Source organism: Rhinolophus sinicus, linkage group LG02 (genome assembly GCF_036562045.2).
Source record: "Rhinolophus sinicus isolate RSC01 linkage group LG02, ASM3656204v1, whole genome shotgun sequence".
Classification (NCBI taxonomy): domain Eukaryota; kingdom Metazoa; phylum Chordata; class Mammalia; order Chiroptera; family Rhinolophidae; genus Rhinolophus; species Rhinolophus sinicus.
Genome location: NC_133752.1, coordinates 120,266,856 through 120,281,196, shown reverse-complemented (window position 1 = coordinate 120,281,196; position 14,341 = coordinate 120,266,856).

The window sequence follows — 14,341 nt, the reverse complement described above, 5'->3', positions numbered from 1 at the left end:
GGAGAGTTCAGGTTCAAGCCTGTCTCTGATAACATATTCGAACCTCTTCTCCAGAGTTACCCCAAAAGCCCTCTGGCTTCAAGCTTCCTCTGTTGTATAAAGTCCGGAGGCTCTCCCAAAGAAGGATGAGCCTATAACTGCATGCCCAAATGACAGCACTGCTGTCCTGCTCCTCTGAATCCACGGCACGTGCTGGCAGGTGGCAGGCCTCTTTGGGAATTAGAGGTTTCTTTGTTTACCACACCATTATATACCATTTGTCCCTCATTTTTTTTTTTTTTTTTTTTCACTGAAAAGAGACTGGAAAAATAGGCTTGGTATCATATTGCCCTGGATTTCATAAGAGTAAAAATTAGAATTATGCCACTGTAAGCCATTTCTGACTGCTCTGTTTAGAATTGCCCTCCCTCAAACCTTTAACCATGTTCCCAGCACTCTCTATCCTCTTTTCAGCTTTATTTTCCTCCCTAATATTTATCACTGACTAGAATGTCATATATTCGACTTACATATTTGTCTATAGTTTATTTTTTTCAACTAGAATGTAAATTGTAAATCAAGGTTTTTGTCTTTCACTGCTGTATCCCTGGCACAGAGCCATGCCTGGTACACAGTAGGTACTAAATAGTTATTGAATATATGAATAAATAAAAGAATGAATGAACAAATTCTGGAGGATAAGGTTCAGAACTGGCAATAGCATTCAAAGCTATGGCTTTTTAGTGGCCAGCTTCAGTAGAAATAAGATGAAGATAATTTCCATGAAGGGCTATTATTCATTGGAAATATATGCTTCATTCATTCATCCATTCATTTAACAACAAATATTTGTTGAGAATCTTTTGCATCCAAGGCACTGTTCTATAGATTGGAAGTTGGTGCAGAGTTCCAGTTTAGTAGGTTTACTATGGTTAGTCGGGTGTAGAAATGACGTGTGTTATTACAATGTACTTTATGGATGCTTACTCATGTGCTGGCTAAAGGAAAATGGGAATGAATGCTAGAATACATGTCCTGATAGAGATAGATAAGAAATGGGGCCACAGAAAGAGGTGTGTCTTTAAGGAGGTGTGGAGAGGTATTGCTAGGCTTGGTTTTGCAGAGGGGAAGCATGTACTTTACATACTGAAGGAGCTGCTGGCAAAGCTCACTCTGGGCTGAGGGAACTGAATGGTTGAAAACATAAGAGTAGATGAGAAAGCTTGTGGTGTTTTGCAGGAATTGCTGAGTTATTTGTGACAAGAGATAAGGCTGGAGATGTAGGTTGAGTTAGGATTAGAAAGTATCTTAAGGATTTTAAATTTATATCCTGTAAATTACGGGAAAATACTTAAGGTAATTAGTGGGGAGTGACATATTAGGTGTGACAATTAAGTTCCCGAACTCATCCTAGAAAAAGTGCTACATACCTCATTACTGAATATCACTATGGTCACCTTCAAAGTACTCCCCTGGGGAAGCTATGCACCAATGCCAGTGTCTAGTCAACCCTTCAAAGCAATTTTGGATTTCTTTTTTCTGGAATGGCCATTAAAGCTGTCATTGTGTTACCCTTGATGTCCCGAATGTCATCAAAATGTCTTCCTTTCAATATTTCCTTTATCTTTGGGTAAAGAAAGAAATCATTGGAGGCCAGATCAGGTGAGTAGGGAGGGTGTTTGTGGGGGCAGAGCCCCAGAAAGCAGTTTCCAGGCTCTAGCCCTCATATGGAAAGGTGCTGGTTCAGGTAGTAAAAGGCCATCAACTGTGATTGCATGGCCATCAGCTGTGGCTAGTTGGCCATCAGCTGTAACCATTGAGCCATTGGCCACTAATATAACTGCTACGGCTACGGAGGAGAGTTGAGAAGAGTCCAGAAGAGTCGAGGAGAGTCAGTTGGTTGGCAGCAAAGTGGACAGCAGGTCGCACGTCATGTGAACCCAGCCTCCAGTGAGACCACAGTGGTATGACTCCACTACCTATGGTTCCGTGTGTGTTCCTTTTGGGCCTCACCATGTCCTGTGTTCTTATGTGGGGAGCAGGAGCTGAGACCCCGCAGGCCGCCCTGCATGACAAATGGCACAGCGAGCAGGGTATGGTGTCGGCCAAAACTCTCCAGAATATACTGGAGCAGTTTACATGTATAAAAGCTCAGTTTCATAAGGAGGGTACGGTGCCGGCCAAAACCTACTGAAGCATGGTAGAGCGGTTTGTGCGTGTGAGAGCCCAGCTTTGGGAGGCCCATGAGGAGTGACACCGAGAACGGGAAGCACGGTCTGCCTGGGAGACTAAAGCCTCCAGCTGGCACACCACCCTCTTGGCCATGGACGGCGTTGCCTTCATTTTGGTGATCTGCTGCGGCCTTAGGCTCCAAGGGTTGTGGACATCTTCCACGGAGGACTCCACCCACTCAGACACCTGGCACGGTGAGCAAGATTCCAACCAGGTAGGAATGGAGTCTGACTCTGGGCAGGAGGACATGTGGCCCCTACACAGTGTGTGGTGCCCGGTGGCCACTGTTCTCAGGAGTTGGACCCCCAAGGAGGGGTGGAAAGACGTGGACAGTTCCCCAACCAGCATAGGCCGGAGAAAGTGAAGGTCATTGAGGCCCTGTGGGCTGGGAAGTGCTTGCTGAGGCAGCCTGGATGCCCGACTTGTAGTCCCAGGAGGAAAGGCTTGCTGAGTCCTCCTTGGGAGATGAGGGTGAGGTCAAGGTCGTCCCTCACCCCCAGGACAGCCCTGACGAATGACTATGGACTATGGGGAATTGCCTTCTATCCCTAATTTAACGGACCGCTTGACTGTTTGCTTGGGAACATACCACCATGTAGTGGAACTGGCGGATGTTTGCTTTTGTGTTTTGACTGGCCGCCATCGAGAATATATAAGCACCTTGACCGTGAGCCGCTGTTGTTCCAGCAGGGTACCCTGAGAGGCACAGAGAGAGTGGCAGTGCCCTGAGAGCCCTGGCTGAGTCCAGGAAGTCTTGCTATGCCCAGAGAGAGTGACGGTGCCCTGAGAGGCCCTGGCTGTGCCTGGGGAGACTGGTGGTACCCTCAGGAATCCAGCAAGTCTGGCTGTGCCCAGAGAGAGTGACAGTGCCCTGAGAGGCCCTGGCTGTGTCCAGAGAGAGTGGCAGTACCCAGGGAGACTGGTGGTTCCCTAAAAAGTCCAGCAAGTCTGGCTGTGCCCAGAAGAACTTGTGGTGTCCCAAGAAACCCTGGCTGTGCCCAGAGAGCCTGGCTGTGTCCTGGATATTGCATTCACCTCCAGGCTCCTTTCACAGGGCCCCTCGCGGAAGATACTTGTTGCGTAGATTGTGAGGTGAGACCCTGTAAGGGTGGAGTGTGGGGACAGAGCCAGGAGTGCAGTTTCCAGGCTCTCGCCCTCATGTGGAAAGGTGCTCACTCAGGTAGTAAATGGCCATCAATTGTGATTGGATGGCCATCAGCTGTGGCTAGTTGGCCATCAGCTGAAACCAGTGAGCCATTGGCCACTAATACAACTGCTGTGGCTACACTAGCAGCAAATGGGCTAGCAAGAAGTTGGTGGCTGAGCCTGCAAGCGGTGCAGTGAGGGTTGCGAACAGTGTGGCTCCTGCTTCCTGTTTCTCCAACCCAGCCGCCAGCAAGAATATAGTGGTATGACTACCCTACCTATGGCTCCATGGGTGTTCCTTTTTGGCTTCACCATGTCCTGCGTTCTTATGTGGGGAGCGGGAGCAGAGACCCTGCAGGCCGCCCCGCATGACAAATGGCGCAGCGAGCAGGGTCTCCCGCACGATAACAGTAAAGGGGAGAATATGGTGTGGTGATGAAGTTTCCTATTTGGGGAACTTACATATGGGTTTTATCCCTAACTGACATGAGTAATGCACGGGGTAAAGGGAACAGGCTTGGTGGAAAGATGGGGAGGGAGCCACCAGTTTCCTCTTAGAAATGCCATGTTTGAGTTGTCAGACACTGTTAAGAATGTGAGTTCTGAGTTTAGTGTACAATGGAACTGTGGATGAAGATGTGGGTGTCATTGCTGAGGTTATGGGATTTTATGAGCTCCCTCAGAGAGAGGACACAGAGCAAGAATAAAAGCATTTCTAGGATGAAATCCTGCAGTATATGAATATTTAAGAGAAACTGATAAAGATGGAGAATGGATACTCAGTTTTACCAGAGCCAGAGGAGACAGAAGGGTGAGGGGAATCTTTGTAGAAGAAAGAATGGTCCGCTGAAAGATGCTGTAGAAGAGAGTGACATTCAGCAATTAGGGGTCTTGGGGGACGTTAACAAGGTCATTTCAGTGGGATGCTGGTGGTGACAGCTGCATGGTGAGGTCTAGAAGGTGAGAAAGTGGAATGAATGAATGCTGTACTTTTTATATGAATGCCACATCCCCTATTGTACCCTTGGCCCCACCCCTTCTCACAAAAGCAGGTTCAGTCACGCAGGACTTACAAGTTGAATTAATTTAGCACCTTGTGTTTCCATGAGAACTCTATAATAATATCACTAGTTTACACAATGTGACTGCCTGCTCTTTCCTCTTCCTTTAGCACCCTCACAGATATTTTTTATGTGACTGAAGAACACCAGTTATTGCCAAAATTTATTTGAGGAGGTGAGTGAGGTCCAGAATGTCTTCATTTCTTAAAAATAAATAAATTAAAAAATCAAGGGCAATCACACATCCTGAGGTGTCCTTGATTTAAATTTGATTGTTTCTGTGCTGGTGACAGTATCCTCTGTCACCTATGTGATGAAAAAAAAAAAAAATGCTAAGATCATTCTACAAGCAGAATTTTCCACAAGTAAAAGGTCAGAAAGTACACATATCCCTATATATCCATGTATGTCGATGTATAGAAAAATCTGAAGGGTACACACCCAACAGTTGGCAGTTAGTAACTTTGGGTAGAGGAGTGAGATTAGGGGAGTTATAAAGGAAGAACTTCACTTTTTAATTTAGATCCTTCTGCACTGTTTAAATTTTTCAATGAACATATATTCGTGCATTACTTGTACAATTCTTTAAAAGATGCGGTATCTCCTTTATATGGGAGACTGTCCTTTCCACACCTACCCTCACACAAAATATTACATAGAGTTTGTAATACATTGAGGGTCTAAACATGGTTTCTACACGTTGACAAGTTACTCTTAATTATGAGCATGTTGGTGAAGGGAAAATGAAAGACATAGGATAACCAAGGCTAGAATAAATATGTGTATAAATATCATGAGCCAAATTTGATGCTCTTTTCAGCAGCCAGGTAGATGGTGGTCCCAGAGAGTGGTCCACTTACATTTGAATCTCAAGGGGGCACTTAATAGAAATACAGATTTTCAGGTTCCACTCTTGATCTGCCAAACTAGATGCTCTGAGGGTGAGACCTAGGAGCTTGCATTTTTAAAGAGCACTGTTGGGGGTTCTTAGGTATACCAGCATCTAAGGATCACTAGTACGTATAAAAAAAGGACTAACTCGGGAATCTGAGGGCCTGAGTTTTAGTCCTAACACTCACCATTTGCGTGGCCTTGCACAAATAGCTTGTCTTCTCTGATCCTCACTTTCTCTTCTGAGAATTCCCTCTAGGATTCTGGGATATTTTTTTCCCTAGGAGTCTATGACTTCTATGATTATAAGTATGACACAACACTGTGGAAAAAAAAATAAAAACTTTTCTCCAAATAAACCTTCTCATTAACATGTTTATATTTATGCCTGGTCCTACCAAGTAAGAAGACACCTTTAGTGAAATTGTGTTTATTGTTTCAAACTTTAAAAATCTGAGTTTATCAAACCCTTAGCTGCTTATCTCTGACAGGAATTCCTGATACTAATGGTCACAAGTGTCAGTCATGGAGGGAATCTTTACCAGGGTGGTAAATACAACACAGCAGTCATTAAAATTTCGCCTATTTCTTCCTAATTTGTAAATATTTAGATGTGAAGTGCCTATAAAGTGGCGGGGGCAGGAGATGGGGTTGATGGGGGAAGCATGGTGAATAGAGGGAGTGTTGTATACATAAAGAAGTTTGATTTCTTAACATGGAGGTCATTGAAATCCTAAATTGCCTTTGACGTGGGGGTGATTTCTTCCTCTACCTCCTTTCTATGTTTAGTAACTAGATAATTAGGTCTCCTGCAAGCGTGCTTTGCCTCTGTTCTGGCACTTGGGACCAGATTCCCTGTCTGCTGGCAACACAGTGATAGAGGGTTAACTTGATGGCATGGCCTTGGAGTTACAGCCTAATGAGAAAGCTGGAGCACGCAGCTGGAGAATATCAGGATAGAAATTCTCTCTTCTTCTGACCTTAGCTCTGCTTCTAACCTAAAAAAGAAAAAAGGAAGAAGGAAGATTACTTTTGGTATTTCACTGTAAATAAATTCATGAGCATTGCTTACATTTGTTTAAAATTACAATTGTTAAGGACATGAAAATGTGGTTTCACTGTTATAATACTCTACTGAATTGGGTATAACTTGGTATATCATAACCACAACGAAAATAACCACATGCAGGCATTCACACACATACAAGCAATACCCTGAAATTTCCCGATGGTATATAGGATATCCAAGTCCCAGTTGTATTTTGCAAGACATTGTGTCCCTCTTTGCTATGTTTCCTTTTCCAGTCCTAGAACTATGGTTCTTCCTCTAGCTTTACCTCTCTTCCTCCTTTGAGAATTGACATGTCTAAAACATTTGAGCCCCAATAATACTTTTTTATCCACAGCAGTGATTAAATCATGCAGTGGAAAAGCGTCTTAAAAAGTGCAACTATTTATGAATTCTGTGGTGAGGGGAGGTTGGAGAGAAGCAGGATTCAGTTTTCAGTGGAGACTCTCCTTTTATTTAGGAAAATCACCTTACCAAGACTATTGCTTATGAAAAGGCAAAGTCCAGAGTATGTCTGATGGGAAAGGTTCGCACAAGGAAAAAAAAAATTGCAGTGCTAACTAGTGGAAAAGACAGTATTCACTGAGTAAGCAGGCAATTCTAATAGATTGTTACGGGAGGTGAACACACAATCTGTTATACAGATGATGCATTACAGAATTGTATACTTGAAACCTATGTAATTTTACAAACCAGTCACCCCAATAAATTTTAATTTTTAAAAAAATAAATTGAAAAAAAGATTGTTATGTTAAATGATCCTTTGTCTTCTCTGGGTGGTGGATGACAGGAACAGGAGACAAGGGACATTGGGGATGAGGAGAGACAGTGAAAGACGGTGATTTGCAGAGATCTAAGACTCAGCTCTGAGGACCAGGGGAAAAGGAGGGAGATTACAAGAAAGGGACATCTCATGGAAGGACATGGCCCATGAACTTTAGGAGCACTGATAATATCTGATCTCATTTTTTTCATTGTTATCACCCCTTTATTTATACTTACATCTTCAATTAAGGTTTAGGAATCATTGAAACCTGAATTAAACTTTGCTATGAGTTGGTTCTCTGACCACAGTTGTTTTGAGCTCATGATATAATTGTGGCTGTTTTTAATTCTGAGGCTAATGTGAAGGTAACATCCTTCCAAGGGATGTTTTCAGTTCTCAAATTCTATGAGTTGGTGAGCAACAAAGAGAGTGATTTATGAAGGAGCAAGAAGTGAGTAATGACACCCAAGATTGGCTAATAGAATGTGCATGTTTTCTCCAAGGTTCTCTGTAAAATTAAGAATGGCAAATATGAAATGGGCATGGATATCTGCAATCATGCAAGATGAAGAGTTGAATAATTTTTATTTGGGTGTTAAAGGAAATGGGAGTCTTGCAAACTTGGGGACTTTCAGGTTAGTCATAGTATATTGCTCTTTCAAAATTCCTCACATTTAAGAGTATCCATTTTGAATGTCATACTTATACATTCTGTAAGTTAATATTTTAAAATTGTCCTTATCCTATTGAAAGTAATTTCATATAATATTATACCCTATGTGATGGTATGGGTGTTATAATTTTATCCAGATATACAATACCACTGTTTGATTGCAGTGAAAAAGATGAGTAATGGACTCTCAGACTGAACTCTTAGAGGTCAACTAACTTTTAAAAGATGGAGTTTACTTGATTGGCAGGTCGCATAAAAGAGAAATTTGATGAAAAAACAATCTGACTTTGTAATCAGTCACAGTGTTGTTTTCCACCATCACCCTAGAATCCCTTCATTGATACAATGCCTGCTTTTCAATCTTTTTTTTTCTTAGTCACTGCTTTATTCTCTAAAATTCTCTTCAGATTAAGAAATACAAAGCCACGCTCAGTAACAGTGATTCATGAATAAAAAATTCACAATCCATAGTTATTCTAGAGGTCTGAATTTTTTTTCCTCCTTCTTGAGCTTTCAGTTTAAACATAAATAAGGACATTTCTGGGAGGATTAAATTAATGGTTTCAAAATATTGGCACCAAGCTAAAAATCATCTCATTCATACTGGCCTCATTCGAGCCCTAGCAGTGAGAATTTCTTAGATACTATTCCTTAAGCATATTTGTTTTTAACCTTTGAGGAAATAGAATCTCTATTACTCGTCAATAGTCTAGTTCCTGGGATTAGAAGGTAAATGTGGCGATTAATTGTGGCTGACCCTGCGCACTCTACATCAGTGATTGTATCAGGAGTCAGGGGCCTTACGGGGAGATATAAATTGGTGCCACAGGCCTGGCGCCAGGCACAGACAGGGCCTACTTCTCAGCCCTGACCAATGTTGCCCTGTCAAAATGATTTCTGGATCTTGTGACCTATCTCCCACCCTGAGATGCACAGCCAGTATTGAAGGAACTTGCTGTTAATTGGTCCTTTTGCTTTTGTGTTCTCTTACTTTTCTGGCCTCTCTTTCTTCGTTTTACCTCATCAGTAGTTAAGAGAAAGGTGGAAAGTGACTCTTGAGAAGTTTTCCTAAGGGGCCATGATGAGATAGAATTAAAGAACAGGTTTCCAATGGCAGGAAATTTGACAGACCACAACCTCAGAAAATGTGGATGTTAGAAAGGAAATCTTAGGGGAGGAAGAAGGTATCAAGAAAGAAAACTTGGGAGCTGAAGTATTTCCGCACAGGAGGTTATGACAAAAAGGGACAGTATGGGTGTTACCTGGGAAAGAAAACTTCATAGCTGAAAAATCAAAGAAAGTCAGGCTGAGAGAACTGGTTAGGAAGAGACAACAGAGAAATTTGGAGGTTGGGAAAGAAAACAGAAGGAGTATGCTTCAGGAAGAACCTTGTGCTAGAAACCATTTCAGAGTTTCCCTAAACAATAATATACACTCATTCTTTCCCCACACCTAAACTTTCTGTAATTTAACAGCCTTCAAAGCAGAGGTGTTCCCAATAGATAATTAAATATCTCTCTCTCTCTCTCTCTCTCTCTCTCTCTATATATATATATATATATATATATATATATATATATATATATATATATATGAAATGATACATATATTATGAAAATTCACAAAAGTAAATTCAATTCTTAGATATGAAAATCCAATTTTTCCCCCTTATCCAGTCTTCATAACCTAATGGAGAAAGGCCTCAGAGGATTTTCCTTAAATCATCATTTTTAAAAAAATCTTGTCATCTTCTCTTCTGCCATTAGAGCCTTGCATGGCACAGGACCAGAGTGCATTGGAGTCATTGGGAAGAAGTTAGTGAGGAAACTTGCAGTAAAAGAATGAGAATGTTTCTGTTTCCCTCTGTTCCCATGGGTCTTAGTTTAGTAAGGTTACCACCAGTATTTTTGTTTACCTGGATTTACTGTGTATGTTCAATTTTATGTTAACTAAGCAGGATTTATTTACTTCATGGATTATCTAAGACTCCTTTTGAATTTAATATCCAAATATTAAATAGGGTTTTAGGATCTGAATTTCCTCCCATTGTACAGTTAATATGTAATCATGAAGAAGGCTAAGGGGTGTATAGGAAAACATAGGAAAGTTTGATGTGCAAAACAAAACTTAAACATATAGAACATCTAAAATAAAATATTCTGTGCTTTATAGATTGTCTATGGTTTGAGAGTATTTCTGTTGCTAAAATTACTCCTCTCCATTAGCATGGATGACGGGCAGTTGACCAAATTCTGGTGCCTGAAACTCATATGATAAACAAGAAGACTGTCAAATACTATCAAATCACTGATAGGTGCATTCTTACGTAAATGACCAAATACTCAATACTTTTCTAGAATCACCCTTGATCTCATTTTTTAAATCCAAGCAATAGCTTTAAAAAATTGTTCTTTCAAAATCTTCTAGATTTCTATACTTATGATATGGTGGGTTAAAGTATTACATACACATTTTTTTTTTCTTTTGTAAAAATTAGGTCACTTCTGCCAAGATAGATATTGTGTAACCCTCTAAACTATCATAATGGTCCCAGCAGTAAACTTACAACAAATAAAAAGAAAACAACCCTTTGCAAAAAGCATGATCAGCAGGGCAGACATGTCAATGTATTCTTGATAGACGTTCAATACATACCTTATCTTAAATGGAATATAAAAGGAAAATATTTTTGCTTATATTTTGGGATAAGATCTAAGAAACCCCTCATACTTTGAAGTTGTTTTAGTTTGTTCATGGTAGAGAGGAATGGTATATTAATATGTCCTCTTGATTGCTTTTGTTAACCATTTCTATGATAGTCAGCAATCGCATCTGAAGTCTTTTTTGTTCTGTTCTGGACTGTGGTTGGGTTCCCCTAAAAGTTTCCTTGGTCTTCTTTCCACTTGAGGTCATTGTGTTGCTTATTTCTAAATGTCAGCTTGACTGGGCCACAGTGTACCCAGATATTTGGTTAAACATTATTCTGTGTGTGAGGGTGTTTCCGGGTAAGATTATCATTTGAATTGACAGAATGAGTAAAGCAGATTGCTCTCCTCAATGTGGGTGGGCCTCATCCAACCTGGTGAAGGCCTTGATAGAACAAAAAGACTCAGTAAGAGATAATTTCCTCTCTCTGCCTGACTGTCTTTGAGCTGGGACATCAATCTGCTTGACCTTGGAGTTGGATTCAGACTGGAACTTACACTCTCAGCTCTCACGGTTCTCAGGCCTTCAGACTCAAACCCAAACTATTCCATTGGCTCTTTTGAGTACCCAGTTTGCAGACTGCAGATCTTGGGACTTCTCTGCCTCCTTAACTGCAACAGCTAATTTCTTATAATAAATCTCTTTATATGTATATGTATCCTATTGGTTCTGTGTCTCTGGAGATCCCTGACTAATATAGTCACGGATTTGTTTTTTTCAGGAGCTATGCTCAAGTATACAAACACTAATTTCAAAGATTTGTATGCACTCCCTGCTGAGTATCTTCAAAGAGAGAATTCTGAGAGGAAAAGAAAAGAAGAGCCATTCCCATTCATGGGTCTAGAAACTATCCAAGGCAACCCCATTTAAACAAATCACCAGAGCAGGAAAGTGCTGCTCTGAACTTCCTTCCTCAGGCTCATTTCATGTAGCTCTACACCTATTTGCCTCTGGCTTGGAGTCCCAAAATGCTTTTAGCATGTGGCAACCTCTGACTCAGTTCCCAACTGTTGATGCTTGGCTGCTGGAGGACTCACTGTCTTTGAATGTTTACATCCAGCCTCTGAATGTTGTCTCTGCTTTTGTTATTTCCAAAGCCCACCACCAGTCTGGCTGCTTCTACTGGAGCTGCTTCTGATTTCCTCAGGGCTCTTTACTCTTACATAGATGGAGGGGTTTCAGAGACCCTGAAATCCCATGACATTTTTTAAAAAGTACATGTATGTATTTTTCTGAGAAACATCATATATTTTTTTTCCATCAGATTCTCAAAAAAATCTCAGGACCCAAAATAGGATCTTTGTCCGAGGCAGTTAGGACACTTGCTGGTTCTTTAAGGCATTCTGTTTCTTTTTCTGCCCTGGAAAGAGATATCAACTCAGTTACAAGCATTGTTTGCTTTGTTGAGCCCTAAGGAGTTCCGCAGTATCTTAGCACTCTCTTAACCAATTTTCCCCTCCTTAACTGAGAAGGTTACATATAGTTCTTCCTCAGAAGGACACCTCAAACCTTCTCTGCCATTTCAGATCTAGAAAAATTACTCAAGGTTAAGCACAACTGTCCACTTTTTTCTTTTTCAAGGAAACACTCTAGTCTTTAAGCTTTCAGGGTGGGGCATACACAAGTTCACTGTTTATTCAAACTTCATGATACCTGTCTTTATTAAGCATACAAATATAAGTGGGGAAGACTAAAGTCACACCTATATTTGGGGGGCACTAAAGTTCAGCATTAGGGTTTTCAATTATTTCAGATAGATCCTTATTGAGTGCCTCTATTCTTTCAATGCCTGCATTTTTATAGTTGTAAACTACCGTGAGAGGATAAAGTCACTGTCATAATCTTTCCCTGACTATGGGAATAGTTCTGCAATCCACTTGTGTTCTGCCAGTTTCTTGGTTTTCCACCCTGATACCTTGACAGGTTTATTCTTAGTTATGTTCCTATTGCCTGACAGTAGGTCTGGTCATTGTCTACAAGGAGCTGTCAGTCTAGCAGGAGAAAGAGGTACACAAATACACAGTGATGATTAAAAGTGACAACAACTATAGTAATGGTGTCTACAAAGTGCAATAGAACTGCAGAGCCATTAACTCTGTTTCCACATGTTGGGGAGGGCTAGGGAAAGCTACTAAGAGGAGAGAATTTTCTCCTGGGTCCTGACATGAATATAATATGGCCGGAGGGTCCGGAGAGAAGGGAATAGTGGGAGATCTGGTAACTGTAAAATACTGTAAGACAAAAAAAAAAAAGTCTAGAGAGGCATTTTTTCTTAAACTAATGTTTGGAAAGCAATTACTGTTTGAATAAAAGTGTTTAATTATTCCTATTAAGCAATGTCTTTCAAATGCTTATTTAAGACCAAGAAATTCTGTGCTGGTTTTTTAAAACAGAGAAACAGCTATATGCATCCAATGCCTTATTAGTGTTAATTTTAAATAAATATTTTAAAGCATTTTGAGGCATAATTTTTCTTTTGCTTGTAAATTAAATCCATTCTTTAGACAGAGCACTCTCATTTCCTTAGTTGTGTAATATTTATGGAGTGTTTTATATACTTTATCTAATACATATTTACTCTCTTAGGAAAGGATTTAATGCTTTCTATAAAACAGAATTGCTACTGCTAGCTAATATTACAGGAGTTTATAACTTAGACTTATTAACACGTTCCTTACAAAGGGTCATTCTGGAAGAAATTTGATTTAAATTTTTAAAATTGTTATAATTATTGGTCAGAACTTCCTGAAACATCTAATGCTCTATCTCAACAAAGAATCAGAATTCTATATTTTTTGTGCCTTCATAGATTAGGGTTATTTTGGGACAGTTATTTGAGGAAATACATTTGAAAACATTTATGTACAATCATTTATCCCCTCTTATTTAAATAATACTTCAATGACCATAAATTTTTGTTTTTCAAAACTCTTTCCAGTATTCAGTGTTTTCTTTAATAGATTCTTTGCCAATTGATTATGCTGATATTTTTGCTGTTTTAATGATCACTGAAACCTCTGCTTAAAAATGCAATATATTTGAGCACCTACGAAACAGCATTCAATGTGCTCAGTACCTGTAACACACAAATATTGAGGAAAAATAAGCTTGTAGACAAAGAGTTATTGTCTATTTTGTTAAGAGTTATAAAAGCAGTATGCATAAAGTGTCAGAGACTCTCAAATCATGAAACACTGACTTCTGTTTAGGAAGAGGTAAGATGGCTGAGAAAGGTTACAGAAGGGAAAGAATATTGGTGAAAGATTTTCAGAGAATAAGGAGAAGGGTATTTTAGTTGAAGGCAACATCATGAGCATAGTGAGTGTGAAGAATGGTGAGAAGTCATATGGGGCAGGAGGTGAGGTTGGGAATGAGGCTGGGGGACTATTGGTAAGAGTCCGGTGTACCACGTAAACTGAAGAGGAAATGGCATGTACTAGAGAACTCACCTTTGTCACAGAAGGAAGAATGAACTCCTCCAAGAAAATAGCAATGACAGAAATACCAGTTAGTAGTTAATTGGCAACAGGAGAGCCTCAAAACTAGTACTCACGTGGAAACAGACCAGACAGGTGGGCTATGAGAACTGTTTGAAGATGGTGGGCTTGACAAGAACTGGTGATGATGGAGAGAAGAGGAGCCAGACATAATGGACTAATTTTTAAGTTTGGGTAATAGAATGAACAGTGGTATCAATTAATCAGGGAAAGAAAGGAGGAAAAGTTTTGGAAGAAACAAAAGTACTTGGTTTTGAAAAGAACATGGATACAGGATTTACTCTTGGTTCTCTGCTGTATTAATTACTAGCTATGTGAAAC